This window comes from Calypte anna, chromosome 2 (genome assembly GCF_003957555.1).
Source record: "Calypte anna isolate BGI_N300 chromosome 2, bCalAnn1_v1.p, whole genome shotgun sequence".
Lineage (NCBI taxonomy): Eukaryota > Metazoa > Chordata > Aves > Apodiformes > Trochilidae > Calypte > Calypte anna.
In genome coordinates this window covers 32,831,436-32,845,459 of record NC_044245.1, presented here as the reverse complement: position 1 = coordinate 32,845,459, position 14,024 = coordinate 32,831,436, and the positions used below count along the sequence as shown (strand labels likewise).

General features: G+C 42.8%; 1 protein-coding gene across 2 annotated transcripts in view; it reads right to left on the bottom strand.

Moving 5' to 3' along the window:
* The window catches only part of MPP6 (membrane palmitoylated protein 6), a 59,792-nt gene extending 52,265 nt beyond the window's left edge, over positions 1-7,527 (bottom strand). The window contains exon 1 of one of the 2 annotated variants that reach the window (XM_030445391.1): positions 7,294-7,527. The gene's annotated coding sequence lies outside the window, so the exon portion shown is untranslated. The remainder of the gene's footprint in view (positions 1-7,293) is intronic. The other variant, XM_030445390.1, reaches the window with a different exon arrangement.
* Positions 7,528-14,024: the final 6,497 nt, after the last annotated feature.

Here is a 14,024-nt window from a genome sequence, read left to right as displayed (position 1 = left end):
CTCAGCTGTAACTGCATGAAATCCAAGACTGACACCTGAATGGTAAGCTTGGTACCTGTTTAATTCTGCTGCTGTTTAGTTAGCCTGTGCTGTTTGCAGTTCAATGTGTACACTTAAATTCATAGCTAAGAAAGTCTTTTCAAGAGCAAACATGCATTCTTCCAGGCACAAAAAGTCCCAGCAAGTAGACTGCAATGACTTCCCCAAGCAACAGACTATTGGATGAGAGATTCACTTTTTATTCAATTGCTAGACCAAAATTTATAAATGTATCAAGTTTTGGCTACAGTGGATTTCTTTCTAATGCATTCAGCTACTTACTTATTAAGTGACACCAGCTTATTTATTACTGTCCACAGCTAAGTGAGCAGGCACTCATACAAAACGTTCCTGTCTCTCATCCAAAGCAGAATTTGCGGCTTCCCCAAGCACTTCCCCAGTCGATGTCACTGTGTAACCACGAGAGGGAGCGTTCGAGCTACGTTTCTACTGAGAACAGGAGGGGCTCTGCTGCACGCTTCTGTAGCTGACACTCGGAACTTGACAACAGTAAAATAAACACAACTCTACACATTTTAACAACACCCAAAGGCTCTTACCCTTCTCTTCAGTGTACACATCCACTTACTCTCGCATCCCAACAGAAAGATTTCTAACAATGTCTTGAACCCTAAGACCTACATCTTGGGAGCTGAGGGGGCTGAACAGACATATAGATGGATTTTTTTCTGTCTATTTATGTGTAAAGCTTAATAGACAATTAAATTGCTAGTTCTTCAGTGCTCTCATACCCCTTTTCTAACGTCTCTTCTAACGTATTTATTGTGTGCCCTTGAAACTGCCCAAACATTTCTTCCTCCTGGCAATGGTAACACGAAATGGATGCGATCCCTGCAGGCAGCAGCAAAAGGATGAGTGTTCTTAACCACCAGCCAAAGCAACTCAAGAATAGTCACTACATCTATGTGACCAGCTAATGTTACAGCAGTGCTGGTAAAACTCAGTAACACTGGTTACCAGCTTATCTTGCTTTCTAAAGAACAGTGACTCAAACACAGTGTGTCCATTTCATCATTCTTGAGCCAAGACATCTATGAGACTAACTATGAGAGGTGATGGACACCTCTCATGCAACAGGTTCATGTCAAGGTTAAATTTTATCTACACAGGACATGGGCCACTCAGGAGAAAGGTATGAAAGAATGAAATCAAAATCACACAGCCAGCCCAAATATCACTAGTGTTTCACATGATAAATAAGTTTCACTTGAATGCTGCTTGAAATATCCCATAGCACTGTACACAAAGAATTTGTCCTCAGAGGAAAGATCACGCATGACAAATGCCAACTACATCAAGCAACAAGTTGATCTAATACTACATAGATTAAATCCAGAAGAGCTTCACTGATCAGGACTGACCAAATCAAATACTGCTCATCCTATTTTGCTATTGCTTACAAAATTTGGTAAACAGCAAAACTGTACCAGCAGATGTGGTAATAGTGACAGAATATCTATGCTATTTGCATTCAGGCATTGTTTCACTTAGTGAAACATTATTTCACTTAGCAACTTCTCCTTGTCTACATGTTCTTTACCAAGGAATGTATAAACTGAATTTTCAACTGTTAATTACACCTCTTCCTTCTGTAGTTCCAGTGACCTGGAAAATACGAGTGAAGCTGTAAGAACAGTTTGACCATGGTAAACTTAGTATCATTCAAGCAGTTTCTGTCCAGCAACATTGTGCTTTGCTGCAACACAATAGTTCACAATACAGAGAGCTGGAATTGCTGGGAAAGGCAAAATAAACTTTTCACTCATTTCATTCACTAGACTGCAGTTTGCCTTCCTAGTTTCAGAACTTCTGCTGTGTAAGCAGTTTCATCTTGCCAAAAAGACTTCTGTAAACTTCAACAGTGGATCAGGAAAGGCACTGGGTTGAATTTTAATAAGAAGATATATAAAGGCTGACTTGTTTAAAAAATTAATTGTCACATAAGAAGATGTTGAGATGTTTTACATACAAAACCTCTCACATGATAGCTGCATGCATATCTCTAAACAGAGTATTGGTAACTAAAGAATTAACATAGAATCCAGATATTTTTGTTCATGTATCAAGGAATGTAGTAACAGAGTTGCTGATACATTTTTCTTTCACTCTCCTACAAATTGATTTACTTGACTGCTACACTACATTGTGTTACTCATCTTAAGAAAAAGCTCTACCCTTTCTACCCTGAGTGTACTTACTCCATGTACCCTCAATCTACTTTTCTCCATCCCGTGTTATCAGAGACATAAAATTATCACTTTAACTTTTCATTAATATACATTGGACCAGTGCTTTTGGACAAGGCTTTTAATAAGAAAACTAAACCAAAACTGTCTGAGTGGCTACTCTAACTACAGAGGTAACATTTGAATGAAGACATTATTTTACCAAGAGAGGCTTAAATGAACCTGACAAAATGTCTGGAATCAAAGTGTAAAGGCTTAAGCTTATTTAAAACCAACAGGTGTGTCTCTACATCCTGGAAAAGTGAATTTAACTAGAACAGTAATTTGATCCTTTGAGATGTGGATACAAACAAACTGTAACAACAATTTTTCTGTAAGTTGCAAAGAATTGTTTTCCTCCACAACCCAAAAAACCTTTATGGAACCACACTGACATTTGTCAGCACAGATTTCAAGACGTTCCAACTCTCAGAGTTGCTTGTCAGAATGCAAAATTGACTAAGTATTGACTAAATACTCTTAAAACAATACACCCAAGTAATTTTTAAAATTATATGTTGCCAGAAGATCTGAAATATCCAATTTCAATATCTTGCTAATTTACACCATGCTTTAATGAGACCTGAATGCTAGCAGTAGTTCTTTAAATAACTACCTCATAAAACCTAATATGAAGCATTCCCAATATATAACACTTTTGCTCTTAAGCAAAAAGACCTTGAAAATAATTAAACATAAGAGAATAACCTCTCATTTTTAAAATCTTATATTTAATGCAGGTTGTGAAATTACTCACCATCATTTTAAAGACTCTCATTAACCCAAAATAGGAATGCAAATGTTTTGATATGGAAAAATACCTCTCCTAGCCTCTCTTTTTCTCTTTTTTGTACCATTATTCTTGTAGAAATTACATGAGAAGTAACTAAATAATTCAGGTTTGCTTTATTATGAAAAATAGTAATTTTTAATTCACAAGATAGGAAATGAACATCACAATGTTTTGTTTATCCAACTGAAACAGACAACAGTTTTGCTGCAGCATAACCTGAGATACAACTGCACATGGTTATACCAATCCATGGAATCAGACAATACCTTAACTTAAAAATTATCTTAACTTCTTCTCCCCAAATGTTCCTCTAATAGTACTTGTGACTGGCACACCTGTACTTCAGCCTGCCTCTCACATGTCAACCTGAACTAAACTTACTTTTCTCCAGGACCCTTTATGAGCTGCTCCTATTGCTGAGGGCAGTAAAACCACTTTTCCCTCTCATAGACTCCCACTTAAACCTGACATCATATTCTACTTCATACTTCCACACAACTAGCTCCAATAAGTGTCTGTGCCACTCCAAATGCAGGATATTTCTAAAAAGTCAGTCTTTTACCACATGTGCAAGGTAAAACCCATTCCAGTTTACCTCAGCACTGAATTCAAAGAACTTACACTGCGTAATTTGTACCATTACAGTAACTTGTCTGACTTGTTAAGTAGAGTTTCTCCCTACACTTCAATGCCTCTACTACCTCACTTTTCCTCAAAAGAACAAACATTAATATCTCTTCAAGCAAGTTCAGATGAACGAAGTGTCAAGAATCCACCTGCCCATTCTATGGTATTCTTTCTGCAGCAAATACTCTTTCCTCATCTAGTAACTGGATCACTATCTCATCCAGTTCACTCAAACCAGGATGAGTCAATTATTATCTATTTTAACCTCAAACACAGAATACAACAGGACATTTTATTTAAACTTGTGTGATTTTTTTTATCCTGTCAAATCTTAGGACAGTATAATTCATTCAACATCTGATGGAGACTGCAACACCTCAAGTACTACCAGAAACATTATAATTCTAAATGCATACCTGCCTCCCAAACAGATTCCTTTCCCTCTTCTACATCATAAGGAAAGATTCAGTGATCTACAGATCCGTGTCCTGCACAGTGGATCAAAGGGCACTCAGAAAAGCCTCAGACAGACACATCACGTCAAAACTTTAACTCACTTTTAACTCTAGCAGAAAGCATGGCTTTAAAGCAGAACACTAAACTTCTACAAAAGTGCATTCAAACTCTAAGTAATTTCTACAGATAAATAAAACAATTCAGGGACTGTACACAGAGGCTCATGCTAAAGACTCTTTTGTCTTTACAGTACTAAAGTTTTCCCCAGATCACTGACCTTAGTTTTTGCATGTAGAAATATCCAACACAAGGACCTGGAGCTTGATTCTAACTCAGAAGCTGAGTGTTTGACGACAATGCCAGATCGCATACCTAGCAACTCAAAATAAAGCCTGCCAAATTATTTGGGTTTCCTGCTTTTATTGTGGTTAAACATCAACTAAAAATGCCAAAAGTAGTAAGTTTTACTGCCTAGATTTCTGTTCCTTCCTATTTCCCCGAGGCTTGCATACGCAGTAACTGAGAAAAAAAAAAATCAGATTAAAATTTTATGCTTTAAATAAATATCCCAGAAGTTTGGGTTCTTGCAGACATGCATGCTCTCTATTAGCTTTCATTAACTCTCCTTCACATTCACTGGTCAAGCTTTTTCTACTTCCTTTCTTATTATTCTTTAAAAAACAAAACATATGTGATTAAGCCATGATTTAACTTAATAGCTTCCATTATTTAAAGAAAAAAAAAAGCATTGAGAGGTAGTTCAAGAAAAGTCCAACTGCACATATGTTGCAACAGCTTTTCAATTATTTTAGAGACTTTTAGTATGCACAGTTAGCCCACTAATATAGCATCAGAACAGACACCATTCCACATAGTTGGTACAGTATATTTGTCAATACGTTCCATATTAAGCAGTTTTTTGAGACAGGCTGAAACAGCATTCATCCATAGGAACTGAAATAAATGCAAGCTTCCAGAATTCAAAGCAGCAGTCTATACACCCTTTTGGTTAAACCTTAATGGAACCTTGAGGTTCCACTAAAAAAACAAACCAGCAGCAAAGAGAGTAGGAAAGTGTCTCATCTAAAAAGGCAAGTAAATAAAAAAATTAACAATGGCCTCAGAATTATAACACCGTGCCTCAGTACTGCAGATTTTTCCCAGCAACATGGATCTCAGGTAATCTATATAATGCAGTACTTCAAAAACAAAATGAGAGCCAGAACATAAATCAAAGCATTTCAAGGGATGGAAGAAGAACTTAAAGATTTCTCTGAAGAACTCCTTAAAAATGACATCAAAATGAGCTCAAGCCAGACTACAATTATCAGCCCTTTACTTAAAGAAGAATTTTCTCTATGGCATTTTTAAGAAGAACTTTGTGACCGATGTTGCATGATCCGGTCAAATGCCAAAGTGTTAAAATCCAACCACCTCAGCAGAAATAAAATGAAACATCATGATGCTAGTGTCAACCCTAACAGTTTAACAGACATTATCTGTTCAGAAGCAGCATGCTAAGATTTGTTCGAAGCCTTCTCTAGTCTGACATCTATTTATAGCTGTCCAGCCTCTCTACAATTTCTCACAACCCCTCCTCCTCTCAAAGCCAAGTAGAGAAAGTTTAATGGATAAAATCATGGGCCTTGTGCCACACGATGGTCAAAAGATCTTCAACTCTCCTCCAGCAATCTTATGTTCATTAAGACCAGAAATAACGAGAATAGTCTAACCTATAGAAGAGCCAAATAGATGGGATAAACCTTATCTATCCTCTTTAAGAACAAACTCATTTTTAATTTGCCAGCATGTTGATGGTAATGAACCACATAAGAACCAGCACCTAAGCAAAATATTCCGACCTCCTTACGCTTCAGCACAGAGCAATAGCCTAAGCCAACTGCCTTGAAAGCCAAGTCAGAAGCTATCCAAGTCAGCTTTGACCCCTGGAGAGCAGCAATGTCATCCATGCACCTTCTCACTTATATTATGCTACTACTACTCTGTGTTGTACTTTCCTCAAAGAAACTAGGAGTCTGTTGGCTTTTTTTTATTATTTTGGTGTAGTTTCTGCTTAACGTGGTATCCATCTCCCAGCCATGCATGTGAGTGTCTTTCCAAAGCACTGATCCAGATGGGCTCTCCTTTACCAGCATCTCCACCAACAGCTGTAACATTGCAGAAAGGGTGCAGATATTTTCCTCCACATGGAGCACACCACCGCAAGATGAACTCTACCACAAGCTTTCTACATCCTTGGTGCTTCTCCTACCATCTACATCCACTTGTCTGTAGTACTACTACAGAGACCACGGAGATGACAGCACTACTGGAAACTCCAGCCCACCCAATTGCACCCACATTTTCCCCCCTTTCCCCAGTCAAAGGCAGACGGAAGGGGAGGGATGATTTCCTCGGGAGGAAAAGAAGCAGGGAAAGGCCAGGGCAGAGATCAAGAGAGGAGGAATCACTCCAAAGGGAGAACAGATAATCCCCGAGATGCGAAGCTGCGGAGGGGCATAACCGGGGAGGGAGGGGCAGGGACAGCAAACCGTAGGGGGATAATCCGGCAGAGAACGGGGGGAGATAATCCCCTCGGAGCAGGGGGGAAGCGGAGGATCCCGAAGAGGGAGGGGCGGGAAATCTGATAATCTCCAGGAGGAGAGAAAATACCGGGAAGGGGGTGGGGGAAAAGAGGGTGGGCGGGTAGATAATCCGAAACGGCAGATGAAGAGCTTGTCTCCCGGGGACGCATCTGGAGGCGGGAGGAGGAGGGTTAATCCTCGCTATGGGGGCAAAAATCCCTCTTTCCCGACTCCGGCGCTGCCATGTTCGCCTTTCCGCAGGCCCGCCCGGCACCGGTACCTGCGGGCTGGCGACTCTTCCCCCCTCCCTCCCTCCCTCCCTCCCTCTTCCTCACGCCACACGCACACGGGGCGCCTCAGCTCCAACCACCGGGCAGCGCGCCCCGCTCCGGCGGCCCGGGCCCGGGGCAAGGAGCTCGGCCGGGCTGGCTGTAGGATCCCGCCTCCCACCATTTCCCCGCCGGCTTGAAGGGAGGAAGAAGCGGGCGGACGGAACCCTTCCCCCCTGCACCAAACACGCGACCTCCTCGCCGGTACCGCAACTCACCGGCTGGTACCGGCTCCCTCTCCTTGTTCCCCTCCTCAGCGGCCGCCGCTCAGCCCCATCTACGAACCCGGGCGCGCGAGCTGCCGGTTGGCGGAGGGAAAGCGCGAGCCGGAGCAGCTGCCGCCGCTTCCCCCGCGAGCTCCGCCGCTCCTGCCGCTCGGCGCGCGCCGCCGGCCTGCCTGCCCGTAGCACGCGCTCGCGCTCCGCCTCCTCCTCCTTCCCCCCTCCCCGGTTCCCCACGCCCCCGCCCTCCGTCCCCCCTTCAGCTCCCTCCCTCCCTCCCTCCCTCCCTCCCTCCGCCTCCCCGGCGCGCGCGCGCGGCCTCCGCGGCGAGGGATGGCGCGCGAGTACCTCCCCCGCCTCCCGGAGCAAACGGCTCAAGCCTCAGGGGGCGCGCGCGGCGCTGCCTGTTCCCCCCTCCTCTCCCTGTGTCCCCCCCCCAGCCTGTCACCCCACCCCTCGCCTGTCCCGTCCCCCTGCCTGTCACCCTCCCCCTGCCTGTCACCCTCCCCCTCCGTCCGCCCCCCCCCCGCCTGTTTCCCCGTCCCTCTACCCGTTCCCCCTCCCGCCTGTCCCACCCTCCGCCCATCCTCCCCACCTATCCCCCCCGTCTGTCCTCCCCCTGCATGTCGTCCCCCTGCTTGACCTCTATCTGTCGCCCCCCGTCCCTCCCGCCTGTGTCGTTTCCCCCACCTGCCCGCCCTCCTGCCTGCCCGGCCGCTGAGGTGCCCCGGGAGTGCTGTGCGAGTTCGGGCTGTGAGTGCGTGTGTGAGGGAGTCGGGGCATGTGCCTGCGGGAGAGCCTGCGGGGGTCACCTACGCTTGCGACCGACCGCGCCCGTGAGGGGAAGGGCGCGTATGGGGGGGTGTGTGCGTGAGAGGTCACCCGTGTGTCTGCGGGAAGGCAAGGGCGTGTGTGTAAGGGTGTGAGGAAGGGCGCTGGGGTGTGTGAGGGTGAGCGGCTGGGCCCTCCCGTGTTAGGTGGAGCAGGGAGCTCACGCACTCCCTGGATAGATTTGGGGTCTGGGTTTGCCAGGGCGGTTCGTGACACTTCCCGGTCCCGTGTCAGGAGGGCACACGCCAGCGTTTCACTTGGCGGTGTCTGCTCAGTCACCAAGTGTGAGAAACACTGGTGAAGGATAAGCCAAGTATTTCGAAGGGCCTGTGTGTGTGTGTGTGTGTGTGTCTAGGGGGGGGGGGGGGGGTAATTCACCTTAGTACTAATTACATCCAAAACTAAGATGAAAACAGCACTGAAAAACTGTCTTTCTGCGTTTCTCATCCCTGTGTATGTTAGACATTTTGTCTCTTTTGCATAGTGATAATAAACTAGCTTTCACGTTTTGGTTGAATTTGCAAAGCCTCTCAATTTTGGATACTGCCGGACTTACTGAAAATATGAATTGCAAGTTGGTCTTGCATGAACAATTCTCGCTGAAGCTGGAGTGTGTATCTAAGGGTAAAATTTGCCTCGGAAAAGAAAATGTGCATATATAAACCGAGACGTCATTCCTCAGCTTGTTTTTATTCACATTTTCCTTCTCTTACTGGCTTTCCAAAACTTTTAAATCAAAGTCTACAGTTTTCCTGTAATCTACTTAATTGTGCTGTTTTAAGAACACACGATAGCCTGGTGTGACGTGTGATAACCCTTAGTAATGAGCTGTCTGCAGTTTGCATTGGCTTTTGCTTTGGGAGCCATTAAGAAAAGGGAAAAGCCAGGACTATGTGAGGATAGAGTTAGAAAAGAAAATCCATGAAGTGTCAATTTTATTTTAACAGGTTCAGATTGTGCTTTTTTATAAAATAAACAAATACAGATTTTTAACAAATAAACAGATTTTTATTCAATGAAAAATATTGAAAGAAGCAGCTTAACTAAATAAACTGTGGAACTGCAGCCAAGCAGGTGAGAAACCTCTCTGAGATTGACCAATAAAGATGCATCAAGTATGATCTTGATGTCTTCACTTTAGGAAACCAGCATGTAAAATTCCTTTAGGAATTATTTCGAATTACAGTGGGTACCAAAGGCTGTGCTCAGAAAATAGTCGCTGTGCTGAGAGCTTTACAAGCATGTGGAATTAGGCATCCCTGGGTCCAAAGAGCTTACAGCCCGTCTGCAATTTCTTAGTAAAAAAGTCGAAATGAGCATATTTTTGGTAATTTTCTTCACAAGCAGCTATCTTTTCCTTATTAAACTGAAAGAAAACCTAAAGTGTCTTGAGGGACTCTAAGCTATGTAATAACCTAGCACTCTTTCCATTTTTGAACCCCTGGAGCAACCATGAAAAAAATGACAGGTATAGAAAATCCTCACATTCTGAAGAGTAACTCCAGAGCTTTCTCTCTCCTTTTCTCCATATTTTTTTTTGTGTGTGTGATGTTTCAATGGAAAATCTTTTGAACCAGAGCCACAAAACCCATAACTGTCGTCTCATCCTGTATTTCATAACTCAACATCTTGTTGACTTCTCTCACAGTCCCTGCATTTGAAGCTGAACATGATGCTGTTAAGAAGAAATGCTGGCATCTTTCATTACCTTAGTGGGCAATGAAAGAAAATCACTTCACTGCAGAACTTAAGTTTAACTCAAAAGTTTGAATCCAAACCTGTGAAACATGAGAGTCTGGTTTTGCCTGTAATAGAAATGTCTGATCTCCAAGTACTTCGACTGCCCCACAGCCTTTTGACTGTCTTCCATGCTGGCCTCTGCAGCTGCTATTTGGCTCTTAAAGCGCTTTAGGGAATGTGTCCCAAGTGCTCACACACGATTTCTTGCACACTACTTAATCCATTTGACCTGTGAGGGTCAAGGAAGAAACAGATATGTATTGTTTTAGAGAAGAATTTAGAAATTGCTCTTTACCCTCTAGCAGGAATTATCATATCCTTTCAGCTTTTTATTACTTAGGTGTGCATGCTGCTCATAACAAATCGGCCTTCCCAGGATGGTCATTAGGTCCCTGATGGGTCTGATCACTTTGCACCATTCCTGCAGTGCAAAAAGGCTTTAAATCTCTCTTACCCATTTAGCAGGCAATTACTGCACTGCAGCCAAGCCTCACCCTGTTCTCAGCGTAGGGCAGAGGAGATGGGGACCTGGCCAGGGCTGACTTATGCCCCAGCAATTTCTAGCTAGTGATCATGGTCAGCCAGGCATAAATTAGAATACTGCCAAAACCAAGTTGCTTTCTGCCAGGGATTATCTCAGTCTCTGTCTAGCCACAGGACTCAGGGAACACAAAGACTCTATGGTAGGACAGCCCCAGCCCTCATACTTTTGGGCTGATTGATTATTATTCACTTGAACTGGAGTTTATGACTCTACAGAGCTTTGAACTCTGCCTTTGATGATACAGATCTCACTCAAGCAAAAAGTTTCTTTTACCACGAAGTCTGATCCTCCTCTCTATAAAACTGCAGAGCCTGGGATTGCTAATGTTGTGATGGTTCTCTTCTGTTGTTGCAAGAAGCATCACAGAGATCTTTCTCCAGGTTCTTTTAGTTTTGCTTGGGCCCCTTCCCCTGGTTGTAGTGGGGTTAGAGGAGCAGACACACACGCAATGGTGGAATAATGTGGTTTTCAGTTCCCTTACAGTTCTAGGTATACAAATGGAAAACAAAACCTGTGATCACCACCAGCATGACCACATTTGCTTATTACTGGATGAGAGATCTACTGTCTGATGTCAACCATGCCAAATTTTTCTCTGTGTTATGGTCTGCAGAATTCTGGGTCTGAATTCTCTGTCACTGATGAGGATTTTAATGACAAAATAAACAGATACACCCACAGAAGAGATGCTTCTTTGAGTTAGTTCACCTTTTTGTATTTAATTGTTGTAGGGAGCTGGTGTTGAGCACTTAGAGGACTTGAGATGGTACATTTTTAAAAATCATATTGTAATCTGACTTCTGGCATGCTCTTCAAGTCCAGTGTTCTGTGTACTGTAGTTTACCAATGCCTATCTTGGATAATCAGTTGTTATGATCAGTCTTCAGACAACTGGAATTGTATATTACTTCTTTATTTGATAACCCCTAAAATACACACTTTTTTCATCACCTGATAAATGACAGACAATAAAGTGTCATCTTCTTTGCTATATTTATCATTATTTGAGAATCTCATAATGGTAACTCGTTTATGTATCCACTGGCATACCATCCCAAGACCACCATCATCAAAACAGGGGTTTTTGGGTGTTTCTTTTTTCTTTTGTTTTGAGGGTTTGTTTGTTTGTTTGTTTGTTTTGTGGTTAGTTTTGGGGTTTTTTTGTCTTTTTTTTTTTTTTAATGAAGTTCCTTGTACCAAAGAGATGAGCTGGGGTTTTTTTGCTATGCAGTATGATTTAATGTCTGTAAATAAAATGTCATTGAAGAGTTCCAAAAAGGATCCATCAACAACAGCAAAATCTGTAAGAAACTATGATTTTCTAAACTGTCCCAGAGGAACTCATTAAAGGATCATGGATGATTACAAATATTGAAGGTAAAATAAAACTAGTTTTCTTTTGGTAGGGCTAACCAAAAATACAACAATTAGGAGAATGTGGATTTACACAGAAAGGCAATATTAACAAATGAGACAGCACCTACAGACTTAAAAGGCTGTCTGTCTAATTCCTATGCTATTTTCATCACTGAAGTCTGTTTGCATGTGAAATTCAGCTTCACAGGAGGAGATATTCAAGACAAATACTATGGCTTTATTTTTAAAAGGGGCGGATAATTTCATGGCAGCTTACAACATTGGTAACTGGGCAAGCTAAGATAATAAGGCTAATCAAATCTCATGCTTCACAGCACTAGTTCCCTGCGGGGTCAGGAAAAATCTTTCCACTATATACAACACCATACAATTAGCAAGGTTATTACTGGGGAGCAGAAGTACAGCCTTCTAAAACAACAAGCTTTTACCATTATCAAAGAACAGAGGCTGTATTTGGCCAGAGAGAAAAAGTTTTGTTTTCTTATGCCACTTCTGCTCCTCTCCCCTGACAGAGTTTTAGAGTTGCAATACTTGGCTTTGTTAAAATCTATATATACATCTCCTGAACATGTTTACTTAAGCACATCGCTGTCTGAAAACTGTCAAAACCCCTCACCTGTGACTGACAGCCCAGTTCAGAAATAGCTGTCACTGTCTGGACACAGGAATGGTACTACTGATTAAGCCATTGCAGGTTGCAAATACACGTTGCCCTCTGGTTAGGTCAGTGATGATACAGAATTTGCTTCTCAGTAATGGTTTAGGCAGAAAGACATAGTCCTAAATGATGATCAGGTCTTAGTTAGGAACTGAAATGACATGTGTTTGGAATATTTAGTTTTGGAAGTACTGTTCATTTTCTTTAATTGCCTGAACATATTGTTGTAGGTGTTCTGTGTGTATACTTGAATTTTATTTTCCATCAGTGTGTGCATCAGAGAAATTATATTAGCTGCTATTGAAAATAGCTAGCTATTTTTTTTCTGGAATGTGAAAATGTAGGTCTGTTCCTGAATAGGGTAGGTGATTTAATGAAAACAGACACAGCTATGTTTTAGGTACTCAATGTCTTCCTTCCTTCATTCTTCACCAACAAGGTCTAGCACATCTCTGTGCAAAGAGGAGGGGAAATACCAGCAGTGGATGAAAATCCTGTCAGGAATTACTTGTGAGAACTCATCTCAAGCAAATCCATAGAACCAGATGGGCTGCCTCTGACAGAGCTGGCTGATGTCCTTACCAGGCTGCTCACTACCAGCCTTGGGAAGTCATAGAGATCAAGGAAGGTCCCTTACAACTGAAGAAAGGAAAATATGACACCCATCTTCAGAAAATGACAACATGATTATTTGGGAAACTACAGGAGGGACAACCTCACAGAGGTTCCTGGGAAAATCATCGAGCAAGTCCTCTTGGAACACATTTCCAGGCATATGAAAAAGTCAGCACAGAGTAAAACATGCCTTACCAAATGGAAAGCATTTCTATGTCAAAATGACTGGGTTTGTGGATGAGAGGAGATCTGTGGATGTTAAAACTTTATTAAGGCTTAAAAAGCTTAATAAGCTACAGCCAGGTTTTTTAGCACTGACTCTGATCATGTCCTTTTACTTGGGTTCACACCTTTCAGCCCGGATGAGCAGACAACTAGATGCATTGGATGGCCAGGCCTAGAGATCATGCTCTTCCCAGAGGCCAGTTGCAAGAATAACAGATGGAGTACCAAAGGGTCTGTCCTGGAACCTGTCTCATTCAGTGTCTTTAACAATGACACAGAAGAAGTCACAGAGTGGCCATTGCTCAATGGATTTGCAGAGGAGACCAGGTTGAGGGTACACTTAACATGCTGATGATCAGAGCTACCACCCAGAAGGACCTTGACTTGCTGGAGGAATGGACCAACAGAAACCTCATGTCCTCAGCAAGGACAAATGCTGAATCCTGCACCAGAGATGATCTAACCCCTTACACTGATACAGGCTGGAGGAAAATGTTTCTGCCTGGTTGGGCAGCAGCTGTTCTGAAAAGGCCCAGGGCAGTATTAGTAAACAGTGAGCTGAACATGACCCAGGGGTGTCCTCTGGCAGCAAAGAAGATCAACAGCAACCCAGGCCCTATTAATATAGGGGGAAGTCAGTGTATTACTGCTCCCCGTTACTTGGCACTTGTTAGACCAGACTGAAATACTGCCTCTCATTTTGGGACTCTCAATACATGAAAAATACTGAATAAACTG